Source organism: Pongo pygmaeus, chromosome 4, assembly GCF_028885625.2.
Source record: "Pongo pygmaeus isolate AG05252 chromosome 4, NHGRI_mPonPyg2-v2.0_pri, whole genome shotgun sequence".
NCBI classification, from domain to species: domain Eukaryota; kingdom Metazoa; phylum Chordata; class Mammalia; order Primates; family Hominidae; genus Pongo; species Pongo pygmaeus.
In genome coordinates, this window is record NC_072377.2 from 64,837,553 (window position 1) to 64,855,396 (window position 17,844).

A 17,844-nucleotide genomic window follows, 5' to 3' on the forward strand; every position below is an offset into this window, starting at 1 on the left:
CCCAAATTGCATAACTTCCTGGTTAATTCTTTAAAAGTTGCCTGTTTTAACACTAACTTCTTCCTCCCTCCCCAACCCATCTCTACAGTTATGTTTATGTGTTCTTCTTGTTTGATCCTGTGGCACCTTCCACCTGTCTGTTGTAATATTTGATACACTTGTAATTCTAGATCTGTCACCCCAGAATGTAGAAAAGTGTCTGGTACATGGTAAACACTTAAATATTTGTTAACCGTTGAAGGTTGAATGTTTACTATTGATGAACACGAAGATAAAAAGATAGTAGCTGATAATTATTGAGAATGAAAGGGTTTTTACACTAATTTACATTTCAGATAAGGTACAGCTGGCTCTTAGAGATGTTAAAAACATTGAATAGGAACCAGATTTCATTAAGATTAAAAGAAAACTCAGGTTTGAAATTATTATAGAACATTGTATAATTTCCTATGTTCACAAATTTAAAAAATACAGTACACTTTAAACAAAACAGAGTTCACATAAAGTATATTTGATAATCAGCTCAGCTCCTTGGTGAAAAAATTAAAATTTGGAATAGTTAATTGAATGGCTATCATTTAAATATTTTAAATATTTATTCTTGAACTATAAATAACCACACAGAAATGTGAGGAAAATTAAATTTAAGAGGGTGTTTATTTGCAGTGTACTTTTAAAGCAAGTCTTAGGAATCATGGTAAATACCCTTATATGTATACTCAGGGCACTGGAGTGCACTTTATTCTCCAACAAACCCAAGACTTAGAGACAGTTGCTAGCTGCACACAAACAGTGTCACTGTCCACCATTTTACACAAACGGCAATTGAGTAGCAAGGGAGGGTGAATTCCCCAGTCCTGAGTTACTTCTGGGTGTGCCTCAGATGTTTAAGCTGCACATTAACTAACTCATTTAGGCCCCCAGAGTAACTATTAATGCACCAAAGCTACAATTTGAGAAGACCTTTTATTTCCAAGAGAGCTGGAAGAATCTTCAACAATTCATAATACTTGTTCTTATTAAATTGTGAATTCTGGGCAAAGACTCTTGAAGAGTAAAATTGCCTACGCCATTTCACATGAATGATATACAGGATGTGATTCTGAAATGTCTGCCATTTTCAAAGCATTACACACGGAGAGCTTCCTCAATTTTCAGAGGACCTCTACTGCTACAGGGAAAATTTCAGTTCACTTGAGTAAGAATTATCCTTAAAAGGGATAGAAAAATTCAGAAATGGAACAACATTGACTTCCCAAGACTCACAAGTTGTATATACCATTTAGAAAAAGTTTTTAGCCTTGAAAAGGAACATCTTGTATTATTGTTAATATGAATATTTATGAAGCACTATCAGTAGGCTTAACTCAGTCCCTGCTCAATTAGCTTATAATTTAATTAGTCCTAAATGCAAATCCTCTAAATTGGGGTGGTTGGCTTTTGAAATGAATGCCAACTAGTACCATTATTGATGGCTCACTATCTTCTACTTCTCTCTCATTTCTCTTTTCTTCTTACCTTATACATACATTTTGCTCTCATACACCCACCCTTCCTCAACTGAAAGGATGTAAATCAAGCTACACTTGCAAAAGCAGAAGCCCTGTGGTCCACATTGAACTTTAAAATCCATACTAGTGTTTTGTGCCTGAAAATTATAGGAACGTTTTGTGAATGTTTATAGATCTAACACAATTGTCAAATATCAGCTTTGAACCTTGAAAATATTTCTAAGATATTATGCAAACTAAACTCTAAATTGAGTTCTCTGTTTCCATCTGAATTTCACATATCTAAATTTCCTATGTTGTTTCTGAGAGAGCTCCATATCTGTGCTGGAGTTGGTTCACTGCACAACATTTCTTACAGGTTTAGATAGCACACCTTATTTTGTGCTACATTCGCTCTTGGGAGACCTCAGTTGTATTACAATCATAGATGGTTGCTTACTAATATACAAAGTAGAAAAAAAGTCTGCCCCTTTGAAAACTATTTCATAACTTTAATAAGCTGCTTTGTAAATAAGGAAATAAAAAGATACACTTTCTTTTATCAAAGCAAACTCTTTGATATGGTCTGGTTCTGTGTCCTCAGCCAAATCTCAACTTGAATTGTAATGCAAATTGTAATCCCCACGTTTTGGGTGAAAGTCCTCATGGGAGGTGATTAGATCATGGAAGAGATTCCCCCATGCTGTTCTAATAATAGTGAGTGACTTCTCTGGAGCTCTGATGGTTTTATAAGGGGCTTTTTCCCCTCTGCTCTGCACTTCTCTCTCCTGTTGCCATGTGAAGAAGAACAAGTTTGCTTCCCCTTCCACCATGTTTGTAAGTTTCCTGAAGCCTCCCCAGTCATGCGGAACTGTAAGTCAACGAAATCTGTTTCCTTTATAAATTACCCAGTCTCAGGCAGTTCTTTATAGCAGTGTGAGAACAGATTAGTACAGTCAGTTGGTACTGAGAGTAGTGTGGCACTACTGCAGATACCTGAAAATGTGGAAGCGACTTTGGAACTGGGTAACAGGCAGAGGTCGGAACAGTTTGGAGGGTTCAGAAGAAGACAGGGAAATGTGGGAAAGTTTGCAACATCCTAGAGACTTGGAGGGCTCAGAAGACAGAAAGACGTGGGAAAGTTTGGAACGTCTGAGAACTTGTTGAATGGCTTTGACCAAAATGCTTATAGTGATATGAACAATGAAGTCCAGGCTGAGTTGGTCTGAGATGGAGATGAGGAACTTGTTAGAAACTGGAGTAAAGGTCACTCTTGCTATGCTTTAGCAAAGAGGCTGGTGGCATCTTGTACATGCCCTAGAGATCTGTGGAACTGTGAATTAGAGAGATGATTTAGAGTATCTGGCGGAAGAAAATTCAAAAGGAAGCACACCATAAAAGTTTGAGAAATTTGCAGCCTGACGATGTGATAGAAAAGAAAAACCCATTTTCTGGGGAAAAATTCCAGCCAGCTGCAGAAATTTGCATAAGTAATGAGGGGCCAAATGTTAATCACCAAGACAATGAGGAAAATGTCTCTAGAGCCTGTTAGAGGACTTCACAGCAGCCCCTCCTATTACAGGCCTGGAGGCCTAGGAGGAAACACTTTATTTTGTGGGGTGGGCCTAGGGTCCACCTGCTTTGTGCAGCCCTGCATCCCAGCTGCTTCAGTCCCAACCATGGCTAAAAGGGGCCAACATACAGCTCAGGCCATTGCTTCAGAAGGTCCAAGCCTCAAGGCTTAGCAGCTTACACGTGGTGTTGGGCCTGCAGGTGCACAGAAGTCAAGAACTGAGGTTTGGGAACCTCCACCTAGATTTCAGAGGATGTATGGAAATGCCTGGATGTCCAGGCAAGAGCCTGCTGCAGGGACGGGGCCCTCGTGGAGAACCTCTGCTGGGGCAGTGCAGTAGGAAAATGTGGGGTACAAGCTCCCACACAGAGTTCCCACTGGGGCACTGCATAGTGGAGCTGTGAGAAGAGGGCTACCATCCTCCAGACCTCAGAATGGTAGATCCACCAACAGCTTGCACTGTGCACCTGGAAAAGCTGCAGACACTCAATGCCAGCCCATGAAAGCAGGCAGGAGGGGGCTGTACCCTGAAAAACCACAGGGGTGGAGCTGCCAAAGTGGTGGGGACCCACCTCTTGCAACAGCGTGACCTGGATGTAAGACATGGAGTCAAAGGAGATCATTTTGGAACTTTAATGTTTAATGACTGCGCTATTGGATTTTGGACTTGCATGGGGCCTGTAGCCCCTTTGTTCTGGACAATTTCTCCCATTTGGAATGAGTGTATTTGCCCAATGCCTGTGCCTCCACTGTATCTAGGAAGTAACTAACTTGCTTTTGCTTTTACAGGCTCATAGGCAGAAAGGACTTGCCTTGTCTCAGTCGAGACTTTGGACTTGGACTATTGAGTTAATGCTGAAATGAGTCAAGACTTTGGGAGACTCTTGGGAAGGCATAATTGTGTTTTGAAATGTGAGAAAGATGAGATTTGGGAGGGGCAAAAGGTGGAATGATATGGTCTGGCTCTGTGTCCTCACCCAAATCTCAAATTATAATCCAAATTGTAATCCCCATGTTTCGGGGGAGGGAATCTCATGGGAGGTGATTAGATCATGGGAGCAGTTCCCCCTGCTGTTCTCATGATAGTGAGTGACTTCTCAGGAGATCTGATAGTCCTCTAAGGGGCTTTTTCCCCCTTTCCTCTGCACTTCCCTCTCCTGCCTCCATGTGAATAAGGACGTGTTTGTTTCACCTTCCACCATGATTTTAAGTTTCCTGAAGCCTTTCCAGTCATGCAGAACTGTGAGTCAATGAAACCTGTTTCCTTTATAAATTACCAAATCTCAAGTAGTTCTTTATAGCAGCATGAAAATGGACTAATACACCCTTGCAGTGATAAACACTTTCATCTTTTAAGAATAATCACTTAGATTCTTATGCATTTATGATCCCTTCCTGAAATAACTGTGATGTTTACACTTAATATATGCAACCTGACATGCACACACACACACACACACACTGCCGTGCACACACCCTATTACCATTATATCTGATTTTAAAAAAAACTTCATACACCCCCATTTACAAGGTATTAGTGGAATATATTTTTGTTTATTTGTTTTGTTTTAGAATCTAAGTGTCCATAAAATACTGTAAATAAATAAAGCTGATTGAGAAATAATGGGGGCTCTGGAGACTTTGCTGAAATTAAACTTAGCAACTTTGCAGAAAAAAAAAAAAAAAAAAAAAAAAGAATAATCAAAAATAGATGTGCAGCAAAAATGTCATACCATTGTTTTCTGTGCTCTGTGATGCACAATGGAGCAATGCAGCACTCCTCACTAGATAAACATTCTCAAATAACAGTACAGGGCAAGCAGTCCTAGGAAGGCAGACCACAGAGCTTAGAAAAAGTACACGCTGCAGCTTGAAGTGCAAACCACAACAAGGCAATGAGGAGCTTTTGTCCACTCTCAATATAAAACATATCTCTGTTAAGTCCTCAAGTGCCTATGGTTCTCTGCAGTCACCCATTAATGACAACTAAGGGACCATGAAGGGGGAGACATGGACTGGCATTGTCTGCTGCACCGTTCCTGGCGGTTTGATTAAAAAACACTGAAACTGGAGGATATGTTTAGAAAATAATTGTATGCTTGCTTCAATTCAGCTTTTCTCTCCACTTTTAAAGTCAGGTAAAGCCAAACTCATATATATTCTTATTATTTACAACAATTACTGTTTCAGGAGGTTGACATGTCTTGTTATCTAAAACCACTGAAAATTTGAATGTCGATCAACATTTAAAATAGCAACAGGAATCTTTTCCCATTGCTTAATTTTATTTTTTTGAGACAGGGTCTTGCTCTATCTCCCTGGCTGGAGTGCAGTGGCGTGATCTCGGCTCACTGCAACCTCTGCCTCTCAGGCTCAAGCAATCCTCCCACCTCAGCCACCCTAGTAGCTAGGACTACATGTGCATGCCACCATGCTTGGCTAATTTTTTTTGTATTTTTTGTACATATGGGGTTTTGCCATATTGCCCAGGCTGGTCTCAAACTCCTGGGCTCAAGCAATCCACCAGCCTTGGCCTCCCAAAGTGCTGGGATTATAGGCATGAGTCACCATGCCTGGCCAATTTTATTTCTTACTTGTCTTTTTTTGTTTGTGTGGCCATTCTCCTATTGATAGACACTGTTCATTTTAATTTTTGACCATTACAAAGAATGTTTTTGGGAAATTTTTAAACTCTTTTCTTCTCATGCCAAAATAAAAGCTTATAACAGAAAACACAGGCAAAACGTGAATATGTAAAAGTTTCTACAGTCCTACTTACTCTGAAATAACCACTGAATGGCATGGTGGTTGTTATGGTGTGTGTGTGCATGCAAGTGTGTTTACAACATTTATTTTTTTCCGAGTATAACTTATATGTAAATTTTTAATTTACATATATGAATAAGCAAATGCATAAATTTGTAAAAACTGAATGGTACTAAACATAATTTTTATAAGATCCTTTTTTAACCCTGTAAGGCTATTAAAATATTCAAAACACTATCCATTTTCTAGTACTATGTTCACAAAGTATTCATTTTAAAATATCACTATAGAAGAGTATATTACAGCAGGCAAAGAAGTTCAGTTGAAAGTTATACTCCCAGTATTTGACAGAGATAAGAATAGATGAAGTTTGATGTACTTAATCCTATTGCAATAAAGTGAACTTTCAAATATTTCAAGCCTTCACTGCAAAGTAAAGGAAGACCTATTCCTATTTCTTCAAAAATTTTATATATTTAAGCAGGTAAGGTGTCTCCAGCTGAAAGAAATAATTTTATGGCCAGCTTTCCAAACCTTCCAAATTGTATATCACTTTCTTCTCTTTTAATTCTGCTGTCTCAGATATTTAATTAATAAGAGCTGCTGTAGCAAGGGGCTTGTCTATAATTTTATTGTCAACATTTCTGAGTCATCTACTTCTGATTTGTTTTAAAATCAAATGCAAGATATTTGGCGAACATACAATCACCATGAGCTAGGAATATAACAAATAAACCAATGACAGCCTTCTCTGATGCACCCTTACTTTCATCTGAACCATTTTGCTAAGAAAAATTAGTTTTTTATTCATTAAAAGTCTTAAGTATCCTTCTGTTATATCTGAAACCTCAATTCCTCAACTCCTTTTTTGTTACTTGACCATCAGCCATCAACCACCATCCAGTTAAAGTCAATGATGTGAACTGTATGCTTAAAGGTAAGCAAAATTCTTTTAAGTTCTGCTTTGAAAAGAGGGAACAAAACCCTTGGTGACAGGAGTTTGTAATCTAATAGGGGCACTGTGATTAAGTGACATAGTGCACACATATGTGCCAGGAAACAAATCTATACTGAGTACAATCAGAAACAGAGATCCTATCAGACATATGATAAAGCTTGCTTAGGGAAGCTTGAGGGAGGAGTGACAATCTTTATTATGGAAAAGGGTGTAGTTTGGGAAAAATACTATTACATCAAGCTGGGAAGGACAGCTAAAAGAACGGATGACAGAATCAGGATATAAAAAGAGCATAAGGCCAAAATATAACCAGATGTAGTTAAATAGGGTCACATTTGAAGTCCTGCCCTTTGGTTAAAACAAAAACATCTAACTGAGCAGCTGCCAAGAGAGAAGGAGATGGTGCCTAAGTCAAGCCCTTTTAGTTAAGTGCATGATGTCACAACGATACGATGTGGCAGCCAGTGTCTATCTAATCTAAAGTCACTTTCATTGATAAATAACCCCCAGGATGAGGCAAAGAAAAAAAAAAGTCTCTATGATGCTCTGAGCTAATTCGATTACTTTAGGAATTTCTGGAATTTGCTCATCTTTGGGCCATTAAATTACAAAAGAAGGTTATGAGACAGGAGCTAGTCTAATGGGGAGTCACTAGAAAAGGAAAGAGATGTGATGGTATAATGGTAGCCAACTTGGAATAGAAAACATAGGGAACAGACCTGATGGTTACAGATACAAAAGTGACACATGAAAATGGAATTTCAGGCAGTTGTTCGCTGGGTCACCAAAATGTCATTCCCAAAGTATACTCCATTGCACCTGGCCACTCTGCCCTTGACCCTCGACTCAGCCAAATATGACATATCTCTGGAAGACCGGCAGATGCAAGCTGAACGGTTGGCCATAAGAGCCCAGCTGAAACAAGAGTACCTGCTTCAGTACAACAACCAACTCTAACAACCAAGAGCTCATCGAAGATCTTGCCTTGATTCGTTGGACCTATGCAAGATCAGCAAATGTCTATCCTAATTTTAGACTCACTCCTAAAACTCACTCTTGGGAGCTCTGTGTGGAATTGGGCCCCTCTTCTTCTGTATTATGTTTTCAAAACTGACAGGGATAGGAAAGAAAAACTTATCCAGGAAGGAAAATTGGATGGAACATTTAACATCTCATATTAAGTCTGGCAATGATGACTATATGGATCTTGCTTAAATAAATCGTCTATTAATCATTAAAAAAAGAAAGAAAGGAAGAAAATGGAATTTCACTTGCCCTGTGTGTTTCCAAGATTCACAAGTAGGAGCAATGCTACTTAGAAGTTTCATGGAGGCCAAAGTTCAGTGAAAGCAAGACCAAGCCAGTGACACAGAGCCAGCCAATGACACATCAACACTGACCAGGAGAAGGATGTGCAGCAATAGGGGCACAAGCGTTGACCTTTGAAGGGTCACATCATAGCTGTGTTAGCACTGAACCACAGGGCACTGGTGTCTTTTTTCATCCTGAAAATTTTGATTCAACAAAAAAGTTTGTTTCCTTCACGATTTACCTTCCTTTGAACTAATTAAACTTCCGTCCTCTCCATCCCTCAACTATTAAATATTTAAAAATATGTTGATCGATTTAAGGTTTTGAAATAAAAACATTATATGACCAAAAGGTTTGATAAATTCTCAAAAGCATAACACTGTCTACTTCTCTGTAGGTATCTCCTGAGCACCAGATACTAAGCTCCCTTGAGGAAAATAGCTTTTCAAAATATGGTAGATAGGCTAGTGCACTGTATTCGGAAAAATGTGAGTTCATATGGACCTGTCAGGTCCATATGCAATACTTGGTGTGTTTCCTAAGGAGGGCCCCAGGTATGGCCCCAGTGCAGTGCTTCTCACATTGAATACACATATGAATCACCTGGGATCTTACTGCAATGCAGATGGTTACCCACTAGGTCAGGGTGGGATCCAAGAATTTTTACCAAGTCCAGGTGATATTCATACTGCTGGTTCATGGATCACATTTTGAGTAGCAAGGTAAGGCGTATTTCCCATGAAGCACCATTGCAGAATGTTTATTACTAGGCCAATATTTACCTAGGCATTTCTTTGCTTTATATATTAACACTTCTGTTGACACAGATCATAAAATTTCTGTTTTCCTTTGTTTGAAAATAAAAATATATGGTATACTAAATCTTAAAAAAATAAAATCAGACAGTTTTTTCCCCCAGGTACTTAAGAGGATACAAACCCATGAAACTTGGCCTCTATTAGATTACAGTGGTCCCTCAGGATCTTTGGGGATTGGTTCCAGGACTCCATGCAGATACCAAAATCCATGGATGCTCAAGTTCCTTATATAAAATGACATAGTATTTGTATATAACCTACACACATCAATATACCTTAAAGCATCTCCAGATTACTTATACCTAATACAATGTAAATGTTATGTCAATAGTTATTATGCTGTACTGTTTAGGGAATGACAAGAAAAGTCTGTACATGTTCAGTATATACACAACAATATTGTTAAAAAAAACAATTTTGGATTGAACACACAGATGTGGAACCCATGGATACGAAAGGCCTACTGTACTTGGAAGTATCAATAGGAAATTTCATCAAAATTGATGGTGAATTTTGCACAGAATTAACTCTCATTTTGTTTTTATTTATTTAGCATATGTAAGTCGGTCTCTAATAATAAAATAATTACAATGACTATTTTTCTCCAGCTCTAAATTTATTATAGCAACAACTCAGGATCAAATATAATTTGAGATCCCTTTGAAGGGGTATAAGCTGTTGGTTGATAATGATGTTGAGTAGATGGTCCAAAAAGACTCAGTCTGAACATCCTCAATTGTTTGCCTTAGACCAAATGTTAAGTGATTATAAGAATTCATCTTCTTTGAATACAGTGTATTGAATTTCTTAATGAACTCTCCAGCAAACATGAAAAAGTAAATGATGTTATTTGGGCAAGACTGTTTCCTTATAGAAAAATAAGAATGTCATCTGTGGAGTTTTGAAACTTTATCCTAAATCATCACACATGGTTCCCAGAATACATATATTCTGAAGTAGAAACTGCTCTTTTAATGGTGATATTCAGAATCTAGTCAGGCTGATCACTGTCCTAGTCTCAGCTTTTAGCCTCCTGTTTCCTTCATCTGAAATGTTCTTGCCCTTCATCTCCTTCGAGTCTATGCAAATGTTAACCTGGAGGGCTACCCTATTCAAAATTGCATCCCTACTGATACTTCCTATGTCATTCCCTGACTTTTTTCCTTAGCACTTATCACTATCCAACATATAATATATTTTTTTACTTATTTTTCTTGAATATTGTCTATCTTTTCTGTAGTTTTCTACTGCTGGTGTAACAAATTATCAGAAACTTAGTGATTTAACAATTAAAATGTATCATTTTATAGTTCTGTAGGTCAGAAGTCCAACACGGGCCTCAATGGGCTAAAATCAAGGTGTCTTCAGGGTTGCATTCCTTTCTGAATGGGTTAAGGGAGAATCTGCTTCCTTGCCCTTTCTAGCTGTCCACATTCCTTGGCTTCTAGCCCCCTTCCTTCATTACAAAGCCAACAAAGTTGCATCTTTCTGACCCTTCTTCTGTTATCACATCTCTCTCTAACCTAACCAGGGAAAAGTCTTTGCTTAGAAGGACTTGTGTGATTAGATTGGGCCCACTGGACTAATACGGACACTACATCTCAAGGTCTGTGCCCCTAATCAAATCTGCAAAATCTTTTTTTGCATGTGAGGTAACGTTCATATAGTCCAGGGATTAGGCAGTGGAACTCTTTGCAGGGGCCATTATTTTGCCTATATTCATTGGAATGTAAGCTCCAAAAGGTCACGGATTTTTATTTGTTTGATTCACTGTTATATTCCTAGCACTTACAGCAGCACCTGGTATACAGTATAAACTCAAAAAATATTTATTTCAGCAAATTAATGAAAGAAAATTGGATTGGGCTACTGATGTCATGACAAACACATATTTGAAGTGCAGGTGCTAGACACAGACCCTTACTAGATTTTTTTGTTTTGATTTTTGAGATGGAATATCACTCTCACCCAGGCTAGAGTGCCGTGGCACTATCTCAGCACACTGTAACCTCTGCCTCCTGGGTTCAAGCTATTCTTCTGCCTCAGCCTCCTGAGTAGCCGGGATTACAGGCACCTGCCACCACCATGCCCAGCTAATTTCTGTATTTTTAGTAGAGATGGGTTTTCACCATGTTGGCCAGGCTGGTCTTGAACTCCTGATCTCAGGGGATCTGCCTGCCTCAGCCTCCCAAAGTGTTGAGATTACAGATGTGAGCCAGTGCATCTGGCTAGCCTCTACTAGATGTTTGAAGAGTTAATCACTTGAATTAAATAAACTTTAGTCCTCACTTGAAAAATGAGACCATCACTTTGCCCACTTCATAGAGTGGTTTAGAGAATCAGTCATGTGATCTGCATTGAAGTGGTCTGAAAATTCTTAGCTAAAGAAATGTAAATTATTGATACTATACTTTTTAAGTTGGTCTTAGTATCCTTACCTAAAAATTTAAGTTTCTTTGAGCTCAAAATATCAGCAATTTTGGTCACAGTTCACTCCTCAGACTTTCAGAAACCCCATTCAAGATGCTGAAAAAGATACGTGGGAAAAACCTTAAAGCATGGCAGTAGCCTTCTTTGGTTTCTTTTTTGCCAAACATACCATTCCTCAGGGTCATTGCCCTAGACTGAGTGTAGCATGATTGGACCATCTAAGAAGATGGTGGGATAACAGAAAGTTATTTGGAGTCTTCAGACCTTAGTCTAGTCCAGGCTCTTTTTGACTGGGCATTTCCATTAGTATCTCCAAGCCACCCTGCTGCCTAGAGTTTATCATTCTCAGCTACATGTTATTAAAACATGTTAGCAAGTACTGCAGTGGTGCAGAAGAAAGGCCCTAAGAGCCTTATTGTTTTTATTTCCTTAAGGTAGGACTAGAACATAATTTAACTAACACACTGTCTTCATATAACTTAAGTTTATAATCAGTATCATAGAAAAGATAACATGCCTACAAATACTTGTAGAATTATTTTGCTGATCTTTCAAAAAATGGCACTTAGAACTTTTATCATGTATTTTTAGAATATTTATACAAGGAAATGAGCCTCTCCAATTTTACTGAAAACATTTGTCAATTTTATTAAATTTTTTTAAACTCAGAATTTGCTTGGAACTCATATGCTTATATTTACTAGAAGACTAAAAATCTAAAGGTTTAAGATAGGATTTTCTATTGCCTTAGCAAATCTGTAATGCCCAAATTAGAAAACAGTTATTTTTCTCCAGGATTGATGTAATTAAAAACACTAAAGGGTGGTGGGGGGTAGGGGGTCAAACAACAACAAAACAGTCTTAATATAGATGTGGTTTGTTTCTCTGGGCCTGTGACTATATATGGATATTTGGAAACATTACAGTGTTTGGCGACAACAAAGCTATTCATTGTTAGTCAACAGATATGCACACTGTGGTGAAAACTCAACCAATAAGATTATTAATTTAATGCACTGATTCTCAAAGTGTGGTCTCCAGACTAGCAGCATTAGTGTCACTTGGGGTCTTATTAGAAGCACAAAATTGGAGGCTGTACCACAGATCTACAGAATTAGAAATTTTGGGGAAGGGGCCCGGTAATATGTGGCTTACTGGCCCTTCCAGGTGATTCTGATGATCATTAGTGAATGCCCTTTTACTTTCTTACCTTAAAATAAATGTCTTATAATCTTGTTTGATAATGTATATGAAAAAGCACAATTGCTTTTTAAAAGGTGAAAATCTGAGTCAGCAATTAGGGCTAAGTCATATCTAAAAATCATGTGGGCAGAGTATTTTGAAAACTAGATATTTGAATCAGCTGAAAAAGCCTCCCCTGCAACCCAAACCTAAAACCTCCCCTAAAACCCAAACCTAAAAGTATTATTTATTCAATAACTTACATAAATTATCCATGTAAAATAAACATTGTATATATTAAGAAATGCTTTTCACATATTAATTGAAATCTAGCTTATTTTGTTAGAATTTTTCTTGCATTTTAGACATATTTTCCAGAGATTGATTTTCTTGCTCTAAAATTTTACTGGAAACCCAAAAAAAGCAAAACCAAACAGACAAGCCAACAATATTCTCATATAATCAACTAGATTTTTAAAATCCAGAGCCTTAAAAATATAGGTATTTTCCCCTGTGAGTTAAATAAGCACAAAACAAACATATTATATGGTCTATAGTTTTATTTTAGTAACTGGAAACACTATTTTGCCTGCATTCCAATTGTTATAATAAAGGTGAAGCGAAAGTCCTGGGACAGCCTCAAGGATCTGGTGGCTAATTCTTTCAATAGAACCAAGGACACGGTCCCAGATGACAAGGTCTGTTTCAGCTGGGTCTCAGGTGAGTGTCCAGGGTATACAGAATGGGGTTGAAGACTCTTTCCACAAGAGCAGCAGAATAGTATGCACATGAAAGTAGCCCATTACTAAGAGGCCTTGTGGGATAAACCTGTGTGCAATGGAGTTACACCATCCAGGACTTCCTGAGTAGAGGATTTTGGGTTATTGGTAGGCAATGGAGAGCCAATGAGATTTCAGATTGTGGATTTACATATCACAGTCTCTTGTTAGGAAGATGAACACCAGCCAAAGTGTAAGCTCTAAACTGAATCTTACAGAGCCTGTTGTCAGGAAATTCTGGCAATTTCTAGCTTGACAAAAGGCCAGGCCAAAGCAATAGTTGTGGTGATGGAGGCCAGAATGTGAGAAACCTTTGGGCCAGGTTTGAATGTGATGGCTGAAGGAAAAAATAAGAAACAAGGTAAAATCTTGGGCTTCTTGTTAAGTATTTCTTAATATTGGGTATGATGCTTATTTTGCATTACTTATCCATGCAAACTATTGAGGACAACAAGATAATTTTGTGCTTAGACTGGTGTGTGTGGGGGGGGGGTGGTCCTCTATCATGTATCTAGCTGATTCAAATCATTTTTTTCTAAATGATAGGAACAGGTGAAAAGTGATATCCCTGGGAGTCAGAGCAAGTATGGATCCATTTCTTAACCAGCAGATCTTTAAGTGGAAGTCTGTGAACCCCTAAAGCAGCAGAGTCATGAAAGACATTTAGAAAAATACAGTCACCTGGGTCCTGTCCCCAGGAAGTCTGATGTCATTTTTCTGGGTGTCTGGCCCAGGCATCAGATTTTTTAACGTTCCCCAGGTGATTGAAAGTGGATAAGAACTAATGCTTGAAAATATAAGTGAAGGCTTTTTTCAATTAGATAATATAACTTTAATTTCATTCTGTTGATTTGCCTAATAATCTGTTGTGATGCTAATGAAACCAAGTGTTACATATTTACCTCCTAGGGATGATGCAAAAACAAATAAGATAATATGTGTTAAAGTACATCAAGCTGATACCTATTTGGGCCCTGTTGTCAACAACAGTGTTTCAACATTTTCCTACAGGGAGTAAATACATACATAAATCACTGGGAAAATACAGCAAAGTAGCATAATTTCTTTGCTTTTACCTTTAACACGTGGGCTATAAAATTGTCTATAAAACACTATCTGCCACAACTTATAATAAATACATCCTTTTTATTGACGTAAGATGGGTAAATATAGTTTTTAAAAGGCATCAGAGGAGCTATAAAGGCAAACTGGATGTCAATACCCATTTTGAGGGGGTTAATTTTTCTTCCAGGAAGTTTATAAATGGCAGGTCCTGGAAATCCTAAAATCCCTAGATGGACTTTGCCTTGCACATACTTGACATTCAATAAAAATTCTGTAAATGCCTGAAAAAGATCAGCACATGTGTTGTCTTAATATAGTACAGTAACATTACATTGTTTGGGATGGGTTGTGCTGAAAAAGTTGATCTCTTCCAAGACTTAAATAATAGTGTCTGAAATTTAGCAACAGGAAATCTGGGCAGATGTGTAATGAAAATGCTGTGAAATGATTAGAATATCTAAAACAAAGAATAAAAATACCATGGATTTGGTAATATTGGATACACAAATATGGAATATATCAAATAACATGAAGTTCTATCTGGAAAATTTAAAAAATTAGCTTTTGGGCAGGGCGTGGTGGCTCACGCCTGTAATCCCAGCACTTTGGGAGGCCGAGGTGGGTCGATCACAAGGTCAGGAGATCGAGACCATCCCGGCTAACACGATGAAACCCTGTCTCTACTAAAAATACAAAAAATTAGCCAGGCGTGGTGGCAGGCACCTGTAGTCTCAGCTACTCGGGAGGCTGAGGCAGGAGAATGACGTGAACCCGGGAGGTGGAGCTTGCAGTGAGCCAAGATCACACCACTGCACTCCAGCCTGGGTGACAGAGTGAGACTCCGCCTCAAAAAAAAAAAATATTTAGCTTTTGGCTACTTTTAAAGATTTTCAACATGAAAGTTGGAACTACCCAACTTTCAATGAAGAAGTCTTAGCTCTATGCATTTGCAATATTTAACTTCTCCCACTTTTTTCAAATCTCTTAGATTTCAGCTGTTATGACACATTTCTAAGACCTTTATTCAGACCCCTACAGGATTTTGAAAAGACTCTCTTTTTTCTTTAATATGAGATGTATTGTGTACCTATTACACTGAATGGCACTATGGAAAAACATGGATAATCTGTATTTCTGTACTCTTCGTGAATGAGCTAAATACAATGTTTACCACCACAAATTTGGTACAACCTACATCAAATAAGACTTCAGTTTTAAATATAATACTGTTCCACATAGTATGACAAATATATATTTGGTATATGAACCATTTGGTATGCTACAATACGACCCACCCCCAATTTAAGCAGGCTTATCTGAAGTTTACAGAAGATTTAATATAGTTTACTAGATGATTAAATATATGTATGGGTGTGCGTGTATGTGCATGCACACATATTTTGCTGAGTGGTTAATATAGAAGCTATGATAGGATGTGAGGATAAACACTGTATTAGCTAAGTACTATGGAGTAAAAGAATTCAGAGGACCTGGACTAGGATAAAGAGCACAGGAAAAGAAGATGAGATTTCCATAAAACAAGTTTGACAGCTTTGACCAACTCCTAACTGTCTGCCTGTAGTCTACATTATGTATGAGCAGAAAGTTTGTATTTCACATAGAAGCTTTCCAGTTATTAATTAGGAAAATGTTTACACATGGTATGTCACATGAGTAGGTTTATCTCCTTAGCAGACCAAAGTAATGCAGATATTAAAAAGAATATGTTGTCAGAAATAAATTATTCATGCTTCCTAACTTTTCTAATTTGGTAATTTGAAAACATTAATAGGATTTGGCCATTCTTAATTGTGTTGATGACTATCCTTGCTCTCTTTATTCTCAAGGCTAGTTGAAATTTATCTCATTTACATTAATTTTTCTATCTGTGGCTTCTCGAAAGTAAAATAATGTCAGAAGCTTCATAAGTATGGAGAAAATGTTAGGTGAAACTTTGCAGAATGATTTATAATTTATATGAGACTTTTTTAGTTTTTGAGAACTATCACTTGAATATGTCATCATCAAACAGGTGGCCTTCCACTTATTTGATATGATAGAAGAAAACTTCTAACATTCCAATTTAAATATTTTATTTGAAAATTCACTGCTATAATAACACTATAAAATTAAGGAGAGTTGTGTTGTAAACAGAGTCCATCTTTTTAAAAATGGGAACTCTTATTTTATCCTGTAGCTATTATATTCATCTACTCATTTTTAGTGTTGCTTTCACCAAACAACATGTCTACAGTAAATATATTCACATTTTATGATTACAGGGAAGTGATTCCTAATGAAAATGAGAACAGAGTGCTCAAATTGGGGTTAGACCATCCCAGTTGTGTCATAGTTTCCACTGTTGAAATAAAATCCCAACTGAAAAATAATAGGTCTTGTTAGTTGGCAGGCAGGTTTCATTGAGTAAACTAAGTTGCTTTCTAGGATTTTGTGCAGAAAAATTCTGCAACGCTAAAATTCACATAACACTTAAAACTGACATCAAGAGTAGTGCCCAGTCACTATGGGAGTAATCAACAACTGTAAAAGTTTTTTGGCTTTAGCCTCTGCTGTGAAAAAGCATGAAAAGTATTTATGAGAATAGAGAGGCCTAAGGGGTTGCATTTTCCACAGTTTATTGGACATCTCTACTTGGACAACCACAGACTTCTCAGACTCTACTAGCCCAAATGGAACACATAATTTCACCCTCAAACCCACTCCTCTTGCTGGACCCCAAACTCAGTGAATGGCCTACTGTTCATCTAGTTGTCCCAAGTGTCTTCCTGTTCCTCACTGTCACACATATTGAATTGCCAGTTCCCACTGAATCTATTTTCTAAGTAGCTATTTCCTAAACCTCTTTACTTTTCATTCTCCCCTTGCTGCTGGTCCAAGCCATGAGTACCGGTCTGAATTATTACAGCAATGTCCAAGCTGGTCTCCTTTCCTTCAGCACTGTCCTTCCCCAATACACTCTCTACAGCACAGCCAAATACTACAACCTCAAAGACTTTCCCTTTTGTTGGAATGAAGTCCGGAATTCTTAACATGGATAGCAAAGCCTGCTATTTTCTGTTCCCTGTATTATTCTCAGCTTCATCTCCCATCATTCTCCAGAGGATGTGCAACTGTCCTCTCTGCACCCTCAACTCCACCATATGCATGTTCAATAACGTGGTAATGTCAAGAACTCTCCACTTTCCAACTCTGCATATGCTCTTCTCTCTGCCTGCCCTGTCCATCGTCTTGCTAATTTCTATTCACACTGTAGGCTTTAGTGCCTCTTCCATGAACCATTCCTGAACTCCACATCACCCAGTCCTAAAATCAAGGATGACCGCTTGCATAGCATCCTATATTCTGCCTCATTCTGAAAGTGATTATACTTCATTGTAATTGATGTTTACTCATCTAGCTTTACCATTGGACCTCTGGCTTCACAAGAATCACGTATGTGAGTATCTTGCTC

General features: G+C 37.9%; 1 protein-coding gene and 1 pseudogene across 4 annotated transcripts in view; one reads left to right on the top strand and one right to left on the bottom strand.

Moving 5' to 3' along the window:
* The window catches only part of PDE4D (phosphodiesterase 4D), a 1,555,180-nt gene that overhangs the window by 549,110 nt on the left and 988,226 nt on the right, over positions 1-17,844 (bottom strand). The window lies entirely within an intron of this gene.
* LOC129037563 (NADH dehydrogenase [ubiquinone] 1 beta subcomplex subunit 4-like) lies at positions 7,577-7,968 on the top strand (annotated as a pseudogene).